The sequence below is a fragment of the Myotis davidii genome, unplaced genomic scaffold (assembly GCF_000327345.1).
Source record: "Myotis davidii unplaced genomic scaffold, ASM32734v1 scaffold1947, whole genome shotgun sequence".
Lineage (NCBI taxonomy): Eukaryota > Metazoa > Chordata > Mammalia > Chiroptera > Vespertilionidae > Myotis > Myotis davidii.
This window is the reverse complement of record NW_006297822.1, coordinates 43,390-58,091: the sequence shown is the minus strand read 5'-3', so window position 1 is coordinate 58,091 and position 14,702 is coordinate 43,390. Positions and strand designations below refer to the sequence as shown.

The window sequence follows — 14,702 nt, the reverse complement described above, 5'->3', positions numbered from 1 at the left end:
CATCTAAATCAGTCCACACAATGAAGGCATTCAGGGAACTTATACACTTGTACATCTCCAAGGACACCTTAACTGAAATATCCAGCAAGGGACTGGGAGAAAGTGACGGACTTGTGGGTTGGGAGACCTAGACTACCACCTGTGTAACATCAGACTCCATTTTGCCTCTCTGGGCCTCATTTCCTTATCTGTAAATTGAGAGATGAAATCCCTTCTAATTAAAAAATTCCAAAAGTCTATTCACTACTTGGCAAGTGTTTGCACAAGCTAGAGTCTGGCTACGATGTATTTCAAATGAGCCCAGAAACAGGTGCAGGGGCTTTCAGGAGCTGTGGCCTTGGCCCTTCTCCGGGAGGTGCCTCCTCTGAAATACACCCAACATCTACCATCCCCACCTGGCTTCTGCTCTTACCTCATCAGCAGGTAAAGCTCAGTTCACATGCATTCTTCTCACTGACCGAAGCAGATGGCCACTGCTCAGCTGCTCAGCACAGCTCAGTAAGGTTACTGGAGCAGCTTCTGGGATGTCGCTACATACAGCATGCTGATGCAATTCCCTCCTAGTTTCTAAGCAATACTGTATGCAAACTGTCCCAGAAAGAAAACCATCCACTATTTTCTTAAAAATATCCAAATACAGAAACTCTACACCTCTCTGGTGTCTCATATCCCTACTCTGTAACCTAAATCTATTCTGATACGATTCAAGCTCCCTCTCTCTTGGGCTATTCTCAGAGGGAATAATAGAAGCTGTTCAATTCATAAAAATTCTGTCACATGCCTTGATGACTGCCACAGGGCTTCTAAAAATTTCTTTTAACTTGGTTTTGGAGGCTTACTTTCCAAATCTGTAATAGTTTTCTTTGCTATATTCTGGGTCTGTGCCACGTTCTTTAAGTGATAGTGTAAGAATAACAGAGTCATAGAATGTAGAGGTGAAGAGACCTCAGAGATTATTTGCCTGGACACTTTTCTTCTGTCACAGAAGAGTGAAATGACAACCAAGCTAAAGGTTGTGCCTAGTGTCACAGACCTCATTGGGACTGGAATTCAGGTCTCCTCATTTCTTCTCTGTCCTTTATAATAAGTTTTCAAGTCTAATAGGAAGTGCTGTTCTTTAAGACCTGCTCAACATATAATAAGTATAATTCTCTCATGATTTCATATAGTTTATGAATATAATTTCATGTATGTTTCTTGTATATGAAGAAAAACTGAAGCTAGGTATTGAGAAGGTGTTGTTTAGGTTCAGGCTACAAACAACATATGCCAAATCTATACGCACATACTATTGGCACTAATTTACAGTGATCAAGGCAAGGTTAATGTCTCCTGTATTCATCTGTATATTAATTCTTAACTTTGCATGATGGCCTTCTGAATTTCCTGAGCAACCCAAATCAAACCACATTAAAATAACTTACCCTCAGGCACAATGCTTCAAAAGACACAATGCCAAATTCACAGGCAAATACTAAAATCACACCCACAGACTTGTAAAAATAATCAGCATGGGTTCAGACATTCTGGTCTTCTGGCTGTTGGGTGGGGGTCAGTGAGCCCTTCCTCCTTTGAACTCTGGTTCAGACCTCTGCAGCATGGCACCTGTGCCCATATCCATGTATTCCAGCACATTATTTGATCATAAACTGTAAGTCACTGCACAGTGTCTCCTCGTCACCTGGCATATAGCAGGTGCTCAGGAAATGAGTTGTAGACATGAACAAAGCAACCCATAAACTAATGATATACAGGGACCTACAAGTCTATTGTCACCTTCTCTGAGGAGTTTAATAATTATATTCTTGTTGTACATACTCATAACACCCCTCCCATTGAAAGGTACAAACTCCTAGGACAAGGCAAGTGAACGCTTCAAGTTTACATGAAACCACTTGGCTGGAGAAATGACTGATAAATAGTTATGGGGACTAAAGAGCAGCAAGTGTCCTTAGGCAATCTTTAAACTAGCCATGGAATGCACCCTGGCCCCACCCTGAGGAGGACTTGAGATTTCTGGCCAAGGTGATACAGCCTGGGACTGGGCTTCTTCAAGTGGTTTCTGTAAACACTGTTGGCTGCTGGTGATGCTTGGAAATGGGTCTCTAAGGACATAGTGTCAGACTCTGAGCTGAGTCCTGCTGAGGTGGAAGTAAAGGGACTGTGAAGATGGAGCAGTGACTGAAAGGAGGATAAAACCAAGCAAGGATGCATGAACTCAGTGTCCAGATAATCACTGGGAATGGGTGCTCAAGTTGATCTGAATGCAATTTACAGATCACTATCTGGACTATGAAATTCATCCTCTGGAAATTCTAAATGTCTAAATTCTTATGTCTAAATTGGACATAAGCCAATTCACATATTGTACATTTCTTCTTTTAAGAAAAATCCATCAAATACCTCCCATATATGCCAGGCCCTATGTTAGATGCTGGTGACACAAAGGTAAGATGTGACCCTGACTATTTAGTAGGGGAGAGAGACACCAGTCACTGGAATACAGGGGGACTTTTTAGATCCACAGAAAGGGGGGAAATAGCTCTTCCCTGGACAGCCATGCATGACCCTCCACAAAGGACATTTGACTTGGATTTCCACAGATGAGAAGGAGATTGCTTAAAGATCAGTCTTTGTCCTTATTCATGTAGGATGATTAATCCATATTCTCTCTGTAGAAAGGCTATCTATACTGGAGTCAGAGGAAACAATAGCTAAAGGACAAATGAGAAGACCAGCTAATGTTTACTGAATGGTACTCAATGCTAAACGTTTTGCATACATTACTAGAGGCCCGGTGCATGAGATTCGTGCACTGGAGCGGAGGGTGGGGTGGTGGTGGGGGTCATCCCTCAGCCTGGCCTGCAACCTCTTGCAGTGCGGGACCCCTTGGCGGATGTCCCCTAAGCCAGCAGTCAGACATCCCTCTCGCAGTACTGGACCCTTCGCTCCTTACCGCCCGCCTGCAGCTGAGGTGGGAGAGGCTCCCGCCACTGCCACTGCGGTCACCAGCCATGAGCCTGGCTTCTGGCTGGGCGGCACGCCCCCTGTGGGAGCACACTGACCACCAGGGGGCAGCTCCTGCATTGAGCGTCTGCTCCCTGGTGGTCAGTGTGCATCATAGTGACCAGTCTTTCCACAGGTGGTTCCACTCTTTGGCCGATTTGCATATTAGGGTTTTATTATATAGGATCATATTTAATTCTCACCATAATCCTATGGAGCATTATTAGGATTTCCTCTTTATAGATGAGGAAACTGAGGTTTAAAATGGTGGTCCAGGGTCACATTGCTATGAACTGGGGAAGCTTCCTGCTTAGGCCAGAGCCTAGTGGTGGCAACACCTATACTGCCTGCCCACTGCAGGCCAACACAGATGTGGGCCTGGCTGGTGGCACCTTTCTTAGTGCCTATGGCCATTGGATTTCTGTATCTCAAATTTCTCTGTTCTCCTTTAGGGTTACTCAGGCTACTGAGCTCTGACCTCAAGTTAGTTAAGAAAACCCACTTCTGCAAGATTTTACTTACAACTGGGGCTCTTCCTAAGCTCTTTTGAGAAATTTTAAATGTCTCTTATCTTCAGTTCCTCAACACCTTGAAGGAAGAGTTAAGAAGAATATGGCCCTGGCCAGGTGGCTCAGTTGGTTGTGTGTCGTCCTGTACTCCACTGAAAGTTTGCTGGTTTAATTCCCCATTAGGGCACATGCCCCAGTGGTGGGCTTGATCCCTGGTGGAAGTGAGGGGCAGGAGCAGGAGGAAGCTGATTCATGCTTTGCTCTTGTAATGATGTTTCCCTCTCTCTCTTGCCCTTCCTCTCTCTCTAAAAATCAATAAAAATATTTTTTTTTTAAAAGAAGAATATGAACACCATCGAGCTTTATCTTGACCACTTCTGCCTGTGTTCCCCATCTCTTATCCACTCATTTAATCAAATGCTGGACTCTTCTTAGATAGTGGAGAGAGAAAGATGAAGATATCTTCACTCTAAGTAATCCAAATCATCAACCCTTGCTTTTGAGGGACATACAGTCCTGTGGATGAAAATGGTTACACAACTTAAATATTTCACTAATCTGAATATTTTAAAGCAGCAATTTTCAACTGGTGTGCTGCAAGACTTTTTAAAGCATACAATACCTGACTACTTAGTCAGGGGCACAGATATCTTTTTCCCTTAGGTTGTCAAATAAAAAATTGACAACAGCCAACACAACAATAGCCACCAGTGTGAATGAATAAAAATTACATTTTTTTGGTCAGATCAGCAAAAAAATATTTCTTTTGGGTGCCGCAAAAGAAACTAGTTAATTTTAGTAACTAGTTTATGCATGCCATGGGATAAAACAGTTGAAAACTGCTGCTTTAAAGGTATTTTTACCATGGTGCTATAGGAGCACAGAGAAGGAAGTGCTCAACTCTGCTTGAGGAGAGAAGGGAAAGCTACCTCTTAAAGAGCCAGTAGGAGTTTTCCAAAGAAACAGAATGGTGAAGGGCACTCCATTTCCCCATGTAAGAGAAAATATCCCTGCAAAGTAAGGAAACAGGCTAGAGCACACCAAGGGAGTTCTTGAGAGCTTAGCATGACTGGCCAGGGATGCAGGAGGTAAAACTCCAGAAGAGTTTGGAGAAGTGGCATTGTGGTTTCCTTTCTCATTAGCTCTTACTTCCAGAAGGGAAACCTTGGTGATTTAGCCTCTCCTTGATATCTTCAGCTACAATGCTTTTTACATTCATTAATGTCTATAGATGCAAAACTCACATACCAAGTCTGGTCACCCAATTTTAAAAGTAGACTTGTTAGTGGTATATGTGGGTTTGTAAAGACAATTATGGTAACTTAAATTTGTAAATATTCCAGCGCATATGGAAGAAATGGGGATGGTTTCCATTTTGGATGCGTAGCAGTTGACTGATTAAAACACTCTTTATCTTCCTCAAACAACAAAATAATTCTGCCTAAAAGCCACGTCTATTTGTTCATATGTACATATCTTCCTCCTTTTATTACCACTTCCCATTTAGAAAATACAGACCTGAAAAATGAGGAGAGAAGTGGACATATTAGAAAACTAGAGGCCCAGTGCATGAAATTCATGCAGGGGTCGGGGGAGGTGTCCCTCAGCCCAGCCGGTGTTCTCAGGTGATGTCTGACTACTGGTTTGTGGGAGGCAACCAGCAGGGCACTCACTGGCTGGCCCCGTCCCCCAGTCGCTGCTGCCAGTCACCTCCCTTTGAGGGGGCAGATGCTCAATGAGTGTCTGACCCCTGGTGGTCAGTGTGCATCATAGCGGCTGGTCGTTCTGCCATTCTGTCGATTTGCATATTAGGGTTTTATTATATAGAATGAGAAAGTGTGGGCCCTGAAAAGTGAAGTTTCTCCTCAAAGTCTCAAATTGAGTCAGTGATTAGTTTGAAAAGAGAAGTAGATTCTCTGAATCTTGGTTTGGCCTTGGTATGGGAAAAACAGAAGTAAATTAGCATTAAACAACCTAAAAATTAAAATGCCCCTTGAGATATACAGTCAATGAAATGCACTTTATATCTTAGATATATGGATGAACAGGAGAAGAAGAGGAGTTTCCTCTTCCTCATGTTTCAAGACCTTCCTCCCAGTCTAAGCCAGTGGAAAGGTGTTTTAGGAATCCCACAAACCTCACCCAAATGCTAATGATCCTACCTTCCTTTATAAATTAGGCTTATATACATGTATAAAATGAACTAGGAAAGAACATGGTATGTAAAAAAATTGGATTTTCTAGTGCAACTGCTTCTTGCTGTGTGTTTTTTACATGTTACTTCAATTTTCTGAACTTTAATTTCTTCACAGGTAAAAGGAGAACATTAATAATCCAACTATAGTGCAGTGCTCAGTCCACAGGGTTGTTAGAATTAGATAAGATAAAGTGTTAAATTGCACAAAACTGTGCTTGGCAAAAGAAGGAAGGAAGGGAAACAGGAAGGGAGGAAGGGAAACATAAAGAACTAGAACTTTTACAAAATAATCTTAGGGAACAAACCCAATTTCCAGTATAAATTGTATGAAATATTATGTAGCATTACCATCTAAAATCCACAATTACATGTGTGTTATGAGTTTGTGGGAGACATAAATTTTGATTCCATATCTGTGCTCTATCTTCAAATGTTTTTAGCTTGGCTTGTTTGGGCTCTGGTGCCAACTTTCTCATCAAGAATACTAGAAGTGAGTCTCAAAAAGATATTGAACAATTGGTAGATGATACCAACTAGAAGCCAGCGGTATTGGTATTGGCTGATCTCATGTTGAGTGGTCAAGGGGATCTGGACTTAAGCTTACCTAATATACTGATGGTGGAAACTACCTTCTAAAAGTTGAGAAAGTATGGCCAGAGGGGGGAAATTACAGCAACGTTAAGAAAAGCCTGACCACATCCATTATGAGTCATGAGAGAAAAGAGATCTTTGGATATCTGTGATGAGAACCATGGGGCAATAAGGCCTCCTCTCTTGGGTGCACCAGTGCTCGGGGACTGATTCTGTTAGCCTTTGCTCTACATCTATCTGCTCTTCACTTCCTAACTCTCCAGGCATTTTCTCTATTGTAGTTTGAGCTAGAAAACCACTGAAACAATGTGCAGCAATGTTTGTATATTAGCAATGACAACAGAAGCTTCTATTTGTTCTTAATAATGTGACCTCATTTTCTATAGGCTTGGAATAGTACTTTGAGAATCTCTAATGATAAGCTCATTCACAGAAAAAAACACACACAACAAAATGAGGAGTTACAGATAAACTGAGGCAGAAAATTTTAATTTGATGGACTATACTTACCTTCATTTTGTTTGAAGCCACAGTTTGATTGGCAAGTATTACCAATAACAACTTACAATGGAATGTGCGATAACATTTTTTGGTCAAAAATTTAAATAACTAAATAGTCTAATTACCTTCATAACCCAAGTTTTAAGGTTTTTGTACCATAAAATCATCAAGCATTTATTTGCTTGTTTTTAAAATATGTTTGGTAGCCCTAACCGGTTTGGCTCAGTGGATAGAGCATTGGCCTGCGGACTGAAGGGTCCCAGGTTCAATTCTGGTCAAGAGCATGTACCTTGGTTGAGGGCGCATCCCCAGTAGTGGGTGCGCAGGAGGCAGCTGATTGATGTTTCTCATTGATGTTTCTAACTCTCTATCTCTCTCCCTTACTCTCTGTAAAAAATCAATAAAATATATTTAAAAAAATATGTTTGGTATATCAGAAAACCCATCAAAAGTAGAGTTGGGAAATGTGACATTAGAAATAATTATCCAATAATCAATCACAGAAAGGAATGTTTAGACTTATTAGAAAGCAGTTACTGGATGAATTTAGAAGAGACAATGTCATTTAAATTTATGTGTTTGCACCTTTAAGAAACTGAATATATAATGGGAAAAGGCAAAGTGTAAATCTTTGCTCTGGCACTTACATTGGACTTGACCCTCCCCAAACCTTAGTTTGGTCATCTATTATAAGATGATGATAACACCAACCTTATGCAGCTTTTATATGGAAATATAAGACTAACATATATTAAGTGCTTAGCAAATAGCAAGGACTCAATGAGTCAGCAGGGTTGGCAAGTGTAGAAGAGTGAAATATACACATAGATTGATAAAATGGGGTAATGAAACCAAGGGGAAAATTAAACCAAGAACAGACCTGGGAAATAGATAGGGCTTTCCCTTATTTTATAAAGGAAACTGAGCCTCCAAAGGCTTAAGGCATATGCTCAGACTCCGCATATAGTAAAAGGCTAGAACATGAATCTAAATTTGCCTCCAAATTTGATCTCTTCTTTATACCATATCTATTTGTTTCATGAACGGAAATTGCAGACACACACTCAGACTCACAGCTTTAAGAAAACTGACATTATGCCTGACTGGTGTGGCTCAGTGGTTGAGCGTCAACCTATGAACCAGGAGGTCACAGTTTAGTTCCCGGACAGGGCATATGCCCAATTTGGGGGCTCAATCCCCAGTAGGGGTCATGTAGGAGGCAGCTGATTGATGATCCTTTTTCATCATTGATATTTCTATCTCTCTCCCTCTCCTTTTCACTCTGAAATCAATAAAAATATACTTTAAAAAACTGACTACATATATTACATACATTACATATTATATACATTATACAGGGTTGGGCAAAAGTAGGTTTATAGTTGTAATACAAATAAATAATACAATAATTAATAAATAAAAACACAAGAATAAATTGTGTTTTGAGTACTCACAACTGTAAACCTACTATTGTCCACCTTTGTATATGACCACCCAACAGATTGTGTTTCAATTGCCTTTTTCTGTGATCACAAGAAAGAAACAGAGAATCAGAAATATTTTGATGAAAAACCTCAACTTGAAAGACACTGAGGGAAGAAAAAATATCTGAAAAACTCCCCAAGGTTGCCTATAATATCCCACCTATTCAAAGGGAAAGATTTTTAAATGTTTATAAAGCATTGGAAATGATAGGGAAAGTTCATTTCACATTTTTTAGATAACGAAAGAATAATATAATAACACTGCCTACTTGTTTCTCATTTTTTTAACTTTCACTTTGCACTATTACATAGCTTTTTCCATAAGGAATGTCTGTTCTACTCTTTTTAATCTGGCTCTCCTGGTGAAGGAAATGTGAGCTGATAATGCCAAGGAGGTACCAAGGATCCACATTTTAAAATGCTACACCTGAGGCTAACAAAGATGTAGTTCTAATTCTAAATTTAGCCTGAGCAAAAAGGAAGAAGATGCAAATTTTATACAAATACATTTGTGCACCTCTTCATACATTTGGATACACAGTTTGGATAAATTTTAGTGATAACTACAAGACAGGGATCAAAATGTAGGGTATTATTTAAGTGCAAAGTAATTATTCCATTAATTCACTTCCCTCAGGAAAGTGCAACCAGAGAAAAAGGGAAAACAAATTATCTGGAAGATAGCAATTCACATGCATAATTAATTTGCCTACTGAATTTGGTGTTTTGGTTTTTCTGCCTGTGGAGAACATAATCTCTTTTTCATTTTAGCTCAGCCAGTCAAGATGTGTGTGTGTGTGTGTGTGTGTGTGTGTGTGAGAGAGAGAGAGAGAGAGAGAGAGAGAGAGAGAGAGAGAGAGACCATCCATCCATCCATATAACTGGAACTGGACTAAAACAAAAATCAATGCTGCAACCAAAGAATAAGAATGGTGGCTTTGCTAGTTCCTTAATTCCACATGTTAGCTTTTCTTTCCACCAGAAAAAACAACCAACCATATTTGAGAAACAAGCCTCCTTATAACTTACTTGCAACTGGGGATGTTGCAGGCAGGACTCTGAAGTTGAGCAAAACTTATTTTAACTCAGTAAGTGGGATTTTTACCTCTATTCCTCAACTAACAATTAAAATAATCTTTCATTCTTTGTAGTTTTTAGAATACTTGTATTTGGCCATTATTATATAATTACTAGAGGCCCGGTGCTCGAAATTCGTGCAAGGGGCTCGGCCCTCACAGCGGCAGTGGCTTGCCTCAACCCTCGCAGCCTTGGCTTTGTCCTGAAAGTTGTTCGGCTGTCTGGTCTAATTAGCATATTACGCTTTTATTATTATAGATAGACATGTGTATTTGGGTCTAAATACTACATTGTTTAACTTATTTCTATCTATCAGTCAACAATTAGAAAATGTTCCACTTTACTAAAAGTATTCTAATCTTCCAAGACTGATAATAAAGTTTTTGAGGGTAGAGATTATGTTTTGTGACTCAGGCAGAGGTCAATAAATTGGTAAAAACCAAATACTCAGTCAAGTGCATAGAGGGGCTAAATAAATGGTGATGATGATGATAAAGAATGGACTGTTTAATAAAAGCAATTATAATACAGATGTATTTATTTGGGATAAATTATGATTATTTAAGTTCAGTTTGAGGGCGTAAGTGTAAAAAGTGCCATGGTCTGTTGCCTGTTTACTCCAGGAGGTTTCCCCGGGAATTCTGCAGTTAATACAAAATTGATTTAACTGTAGAAAATTAATCAAATACATATTTGAATGAATTAAGTAATCTTGGGTTGTTGTGATGACTACATGCATTAATATGGTTAAAATGCTCACAAAATACTCAATTCAAAGTGAGTAGTAGTACATAAGTATTAGCTGCTATTAAGCTGATAAATTGAAAGTATTTTTCCCATCTCTGCTGTTTGTGGTATCTTACAAGATGGAGTGATTATGAAATTACAGGGAAGACTATGTAATGACTGAAATTGACAAACCAAAACAAGAGGAACAGTCAATAGCACAGTATAAGGAAGTTGAATCAGAGGAAACTGAGGGAAGCAATCTGGAGATGCCATCTGGGAGCCAGCAGTTATAGCAGCTGTATGGAGATGCCCATGAAGATGAACATCTAATCAGGTGGTTACTTGTAGAACTTCAAAATGAAAACAATGTGAAACTGCAACACTTTTTATTTGAGAAGTACACTGTCATCTACCAAAATGGGGAAACTTGAACATCTTGAAATCTGCCAACACTAATTAGTTTTATATTTTGGTGACCTTTAATTCTAATTTTTATTTCTGCAGGGTTCAACATGCAGATGGAATAGTATTATTTTATTGATAGAGAAACTAGCACACAAAAGAACACTAGGAAGACCATTAGATTAATCTAAATGTCACTCTGCTATAAAATCTGCTATTAGTCATAAAGTCCAATGCCTTTATAATCTTACTTTAAAAATTTTTTAATTCATAACTATAAGCTTATAAGAAAATTTATTAATTTATTTTATCTAACCTGATTTTAAAATTTGTTTGGTATATTGCCTATGCACACAGAGGCTGACTTCTCTTTAGGAAATAAAGAGAAATTGACTTGAGAATTTTCTGAGAATAATCTAAAGTGACTAAGTAAAAGTTAATGATATACAGTCTTTTGCTCTTTGTCATCAAAGAAGCTCATTATCAAGTACATAGTTTGGTAAGGGTAGCCAAGTTTTAACTCAATAAATATATTTAGACTAAGATAATGAGAGTATAATTTTGCCTGTTTTCAATGGTCATCGAACAATTTCTTAGATTCCTTGAAGTCAATGTCTGTTTAGTGCTTTGAGGCCAAAATAAAGAATAGTGTTTTGGCAAGAAGAAAGCAAGGTAGAATGCAAAATATATTATTACTGTATCTCCATAGTAATCACTGGAGAAACTCAGTAAATATTAAGTTAATAAGTGAAATCAAAGAAAAGGCTCCGAGGAATATCTAAGGAGTTGAGAAAAAATACTTGTGACAAATTTGCAATTCAATAAATATCATTAGCAATTACTGTGTGTTAGGAGAAATAGAAAAGGAGCTCAGGTTGTCAGGAAACAATACCATTGCTGCTATACGTACTCTATGAACAAAGCATTAAGCAAACACACACAGAAGAAACTTTGTGAAAGAAAGGGGGTGAGGTTCAGTAGAAAAAATTCAAAGGGCATGCTTCTTGATGTGAACCTTGAAAAATAACCAAAAGTTTTAAAATAAAGGCAAAAGCAATTGGAGAAACAGTTGGAGCAAAAAAAAAAAAAGTGAAATAGCATAGAACTTTCTGGAGGCTTGTGGTCTTGTGCACCCAGAATATGAGTAAGTGAGGGAGGTGGGGGGATCAGAGAGAGCAGAAGGAAGTGACAAGAAATAAGACTGGGGAAGTGGTTGAGGCAAGTTTGTGAAGGCACACAATTCTTTAGTAAAATTATGCATTAATTAAAAATACTTTATTTTATTATTATATGCAACCTGCAATGATATCTCTTATTATAAAAATAGAAATGTTTCTGGGTTTACAGCAATTATCTCTCTCTCTCTCTTTCTCCCTCTCTCTCTCCCTTTCTCTCTTTCTCAATCCCTCTGTTTCCCTCTCTCTCCCTTCCTTTCCAGATTCCTTCCCTGCCTCTTAAATTGAGTGCCCAGATCTCTCCAGTCAGTTTCAGAGATAAAAGCCTTTAATTATCTACATCTGGTGGAAAAAAGTATGCTGGTGTGGAAGAGAGAATTTGGAACAGACACACATGCTTATAGAGAGGTAGCATGGAGCTGGAAACCCTGGCTACTTACAGCCCCTTGCCCTCTCCAACTGCCCAGTAATCTTGGGCCAGTTTCTTTATGATCTCAGCCCACTCCTCATCTGTAAAGAGGATTAAGTGATGAAATGCATGAAGAGTGGCTGCACATGGTAAGTAATTATAGATGTTAAGTGTTATTATTACTTGTCCCATCCTCTCATTTAAATAGATATATTTGAATGAGACTTTACTTGTTAGCCTCCCCTTCCCCAAAGGATTCAGAAAACAAATTATAAATGATGCTAAAATACTGAAACAGTTTTCCAAATTATCAAGTATTTCAGGACATAATTTATGAAAAAGACAAAATTTAAAATTTGGCAAAGAAAAGTATGCCTGAGATTGCTAATGAAATGTCCCCTCAGCACAACTCCATCCCACCACAGCAGTGCTTGCTCAAAGGGCAAGACCCAGAAGTTGCTTCTCTGATGTTACTGGCAGTGAGCTAGAATGAACAGGAATGAATATTTTATAACATAGCATGTTGATGCTTTAACAAGCTAAACTTGATTTAAATCAAGAGACTTTTTGCTACTTTAAACTAACTTTTTCACATTCCATTTTATTGCCTCCAATGTAAGGAAAATGCTGACATACCTTTACATCCTAACATCAATAATTTTACTTAAAGTAACACACAGCACATTTTTTAATTTGTTCTTTTGGGAGGTTCAAGTCTGCCTCTCTTAATTCCACATTTTTTTCAGGTGACATGTGTAAAACAATACTAATGGCCACATTTTGCAATGTTCAGAAATTCACATTTATAGTTAAATAGTTAATTTCATTCAAAATTGCCTGTGCAGATATTCTTTAAACAAGTTTATTTAATAGAAAACAATTATGATAGATTTGTATAAAATTAAAATCAAAATGTGTGTGGATAAACCATCTTTGTTTAATGATTTTTTTGAAGGTTTTTTTTAAAAGTGGTCCTGATGGAGTAATTATAGAACACAAGTTGCTATACTTGATTAAGAAAAATTGGGTTTTGCTAAGTATGCTGAAAAATGAATCCATTTCTAATCTGAATGGCTTTTATGTTTATCATCTGTCAATGGTTCTTATTATTGTTGGATAATGATAAATAAATAAAGGCTGATATTACAAGATCTAAAGTCTGTTTCAACAAAGTTTCTAGAATAAATACCCCATGCCAACTTTATAGAAATTTCTATTGTAGACAGAAACATTTCATCCAAAATTTAATAGTCATTTGTCTGGTCATAAGCATAATGAATAGTTCAGACAAATCTGTGAAAAAGTACAATTAGGCAACACAAATTGTTTTTAATGTTAGAGAATAAATGAATAAGAGGTGGCCTCTAACTCCATGTGGTTATTAAGCACACCCATTAAAAACTGTTGGCATCAAAATCACTTGAGTAACCAGTAACATATTAACATGTGATTCAAGATGTTGATATATCCACTAAAGTATTGTAAAGAAGTTTTTTTTGTTGTTTGTTTGTTTAGAAAAAACAGAACCACAGTAGCAAAAATTAAATCACCCCCAATTAGGCACAATCTAAATAATCAATATACACTTTCCTAAAAACTTTTTTAAAGCAGATAAAATCACAGTAAATAGCCTCCCTCAAATAAAGCAATAAAAATAAATCAGAACATGATTTAGTTTTAAAAAGAGAAAAAAATCATAGTTTTTTTGGATTATAACAGTGCATAATTGGAGAAGCCGCCCAGAGGGCTGAGGGGTCCCACTCTAGACAGCCACCTGATGTGGCTGCAGCATTGCTGAGCAGTTTAATGGTGGCAGGGCGCACAAAGGGCTCAGCTGACAGGTGTCCAGATCTCTAGTCCTCTGAAAGCAAAATCCAAATCCACAGAAACAGATCCACCCAACAAGCAAAGCATCACAAACACTTAGAAATGACAAAAAGGCATGAAGAAAATTTACCTTGTAGAAAAACGGTCCTCAATGGTACTGGTGTGTGACCAGAAACTCCCTTCTTTCTGATTTGCAGAAGAACTTTGTCAACCCTGAGTGTGTGGTCACAAGGCAGGAAGTGACTAAAATGACAAATCATCAGCCAAGAAAGAAATAGATTTTTGTCTTTATAAGGACATTTTACTTAACTTTCTTCATGTCTCCTCCCCCACAAAAATCACCTAACAGAACAGGTCACACTGAAATTCAGAAGCCTCTCACCACTTCCTCTTTATAAGCATTTTCCTCTTTCCTTCCTTTTTTTCTTTTCTCCTCTATCTGTTTCTACGGTTCTGGGCTACTTAAACCTGTTTGAAACCTGTCTGGTTTCAGATAACAAGCAACGTCAGCCTGCTGCCTTGCCTTCTTTCTCTGATCCCAGTTGAAAATGCAAAGCCCAGGTTTCTTGCTACTTACAGTGTTACCAATTGGGGTTACCATCTAGGACCTCAGTTCTTCTCATCGACTCAGAAAAGATTTTAAGGTCAACGAAAATGAAAGTAAAGCAAAGTGGGGTTTATTGAAGATACACTCCAAATGAGGAGCGGGCCAGTCAGAGACAATGGCCGGCCTGCTGCCAACTCACTGGGAAGTCAGAGAAAAGGGGGCCTTGAAAACAGGTTCAGGGGCTTAGC

The 14,702-nt window shown here is 38.3% G+C and overlaps 1 protein-coding gene across 1 annotated transcript in view; it reads right to left on the bottom strand.

The window, feature by feature from the left end:
- LCP1 (lymphocyte cytosolic protein 1 (L-plastin)) overlaps positions 1-14,143 on the bottom strand; it is a 59,113-nt gene extending 44,970 nt beyond the window's left edge. The window contains exon 1 of the mRNA XM_006773663.2: positions 14,038-14,143. The gene's annotated coding sequence lies outside the window, so the exon portion shown is untranslated. The remainder of the gene's footprint in view (positions 1-14,037) is intronic.
- Positions 14,144-14,702: the final 559 nt, after the last annotated feature.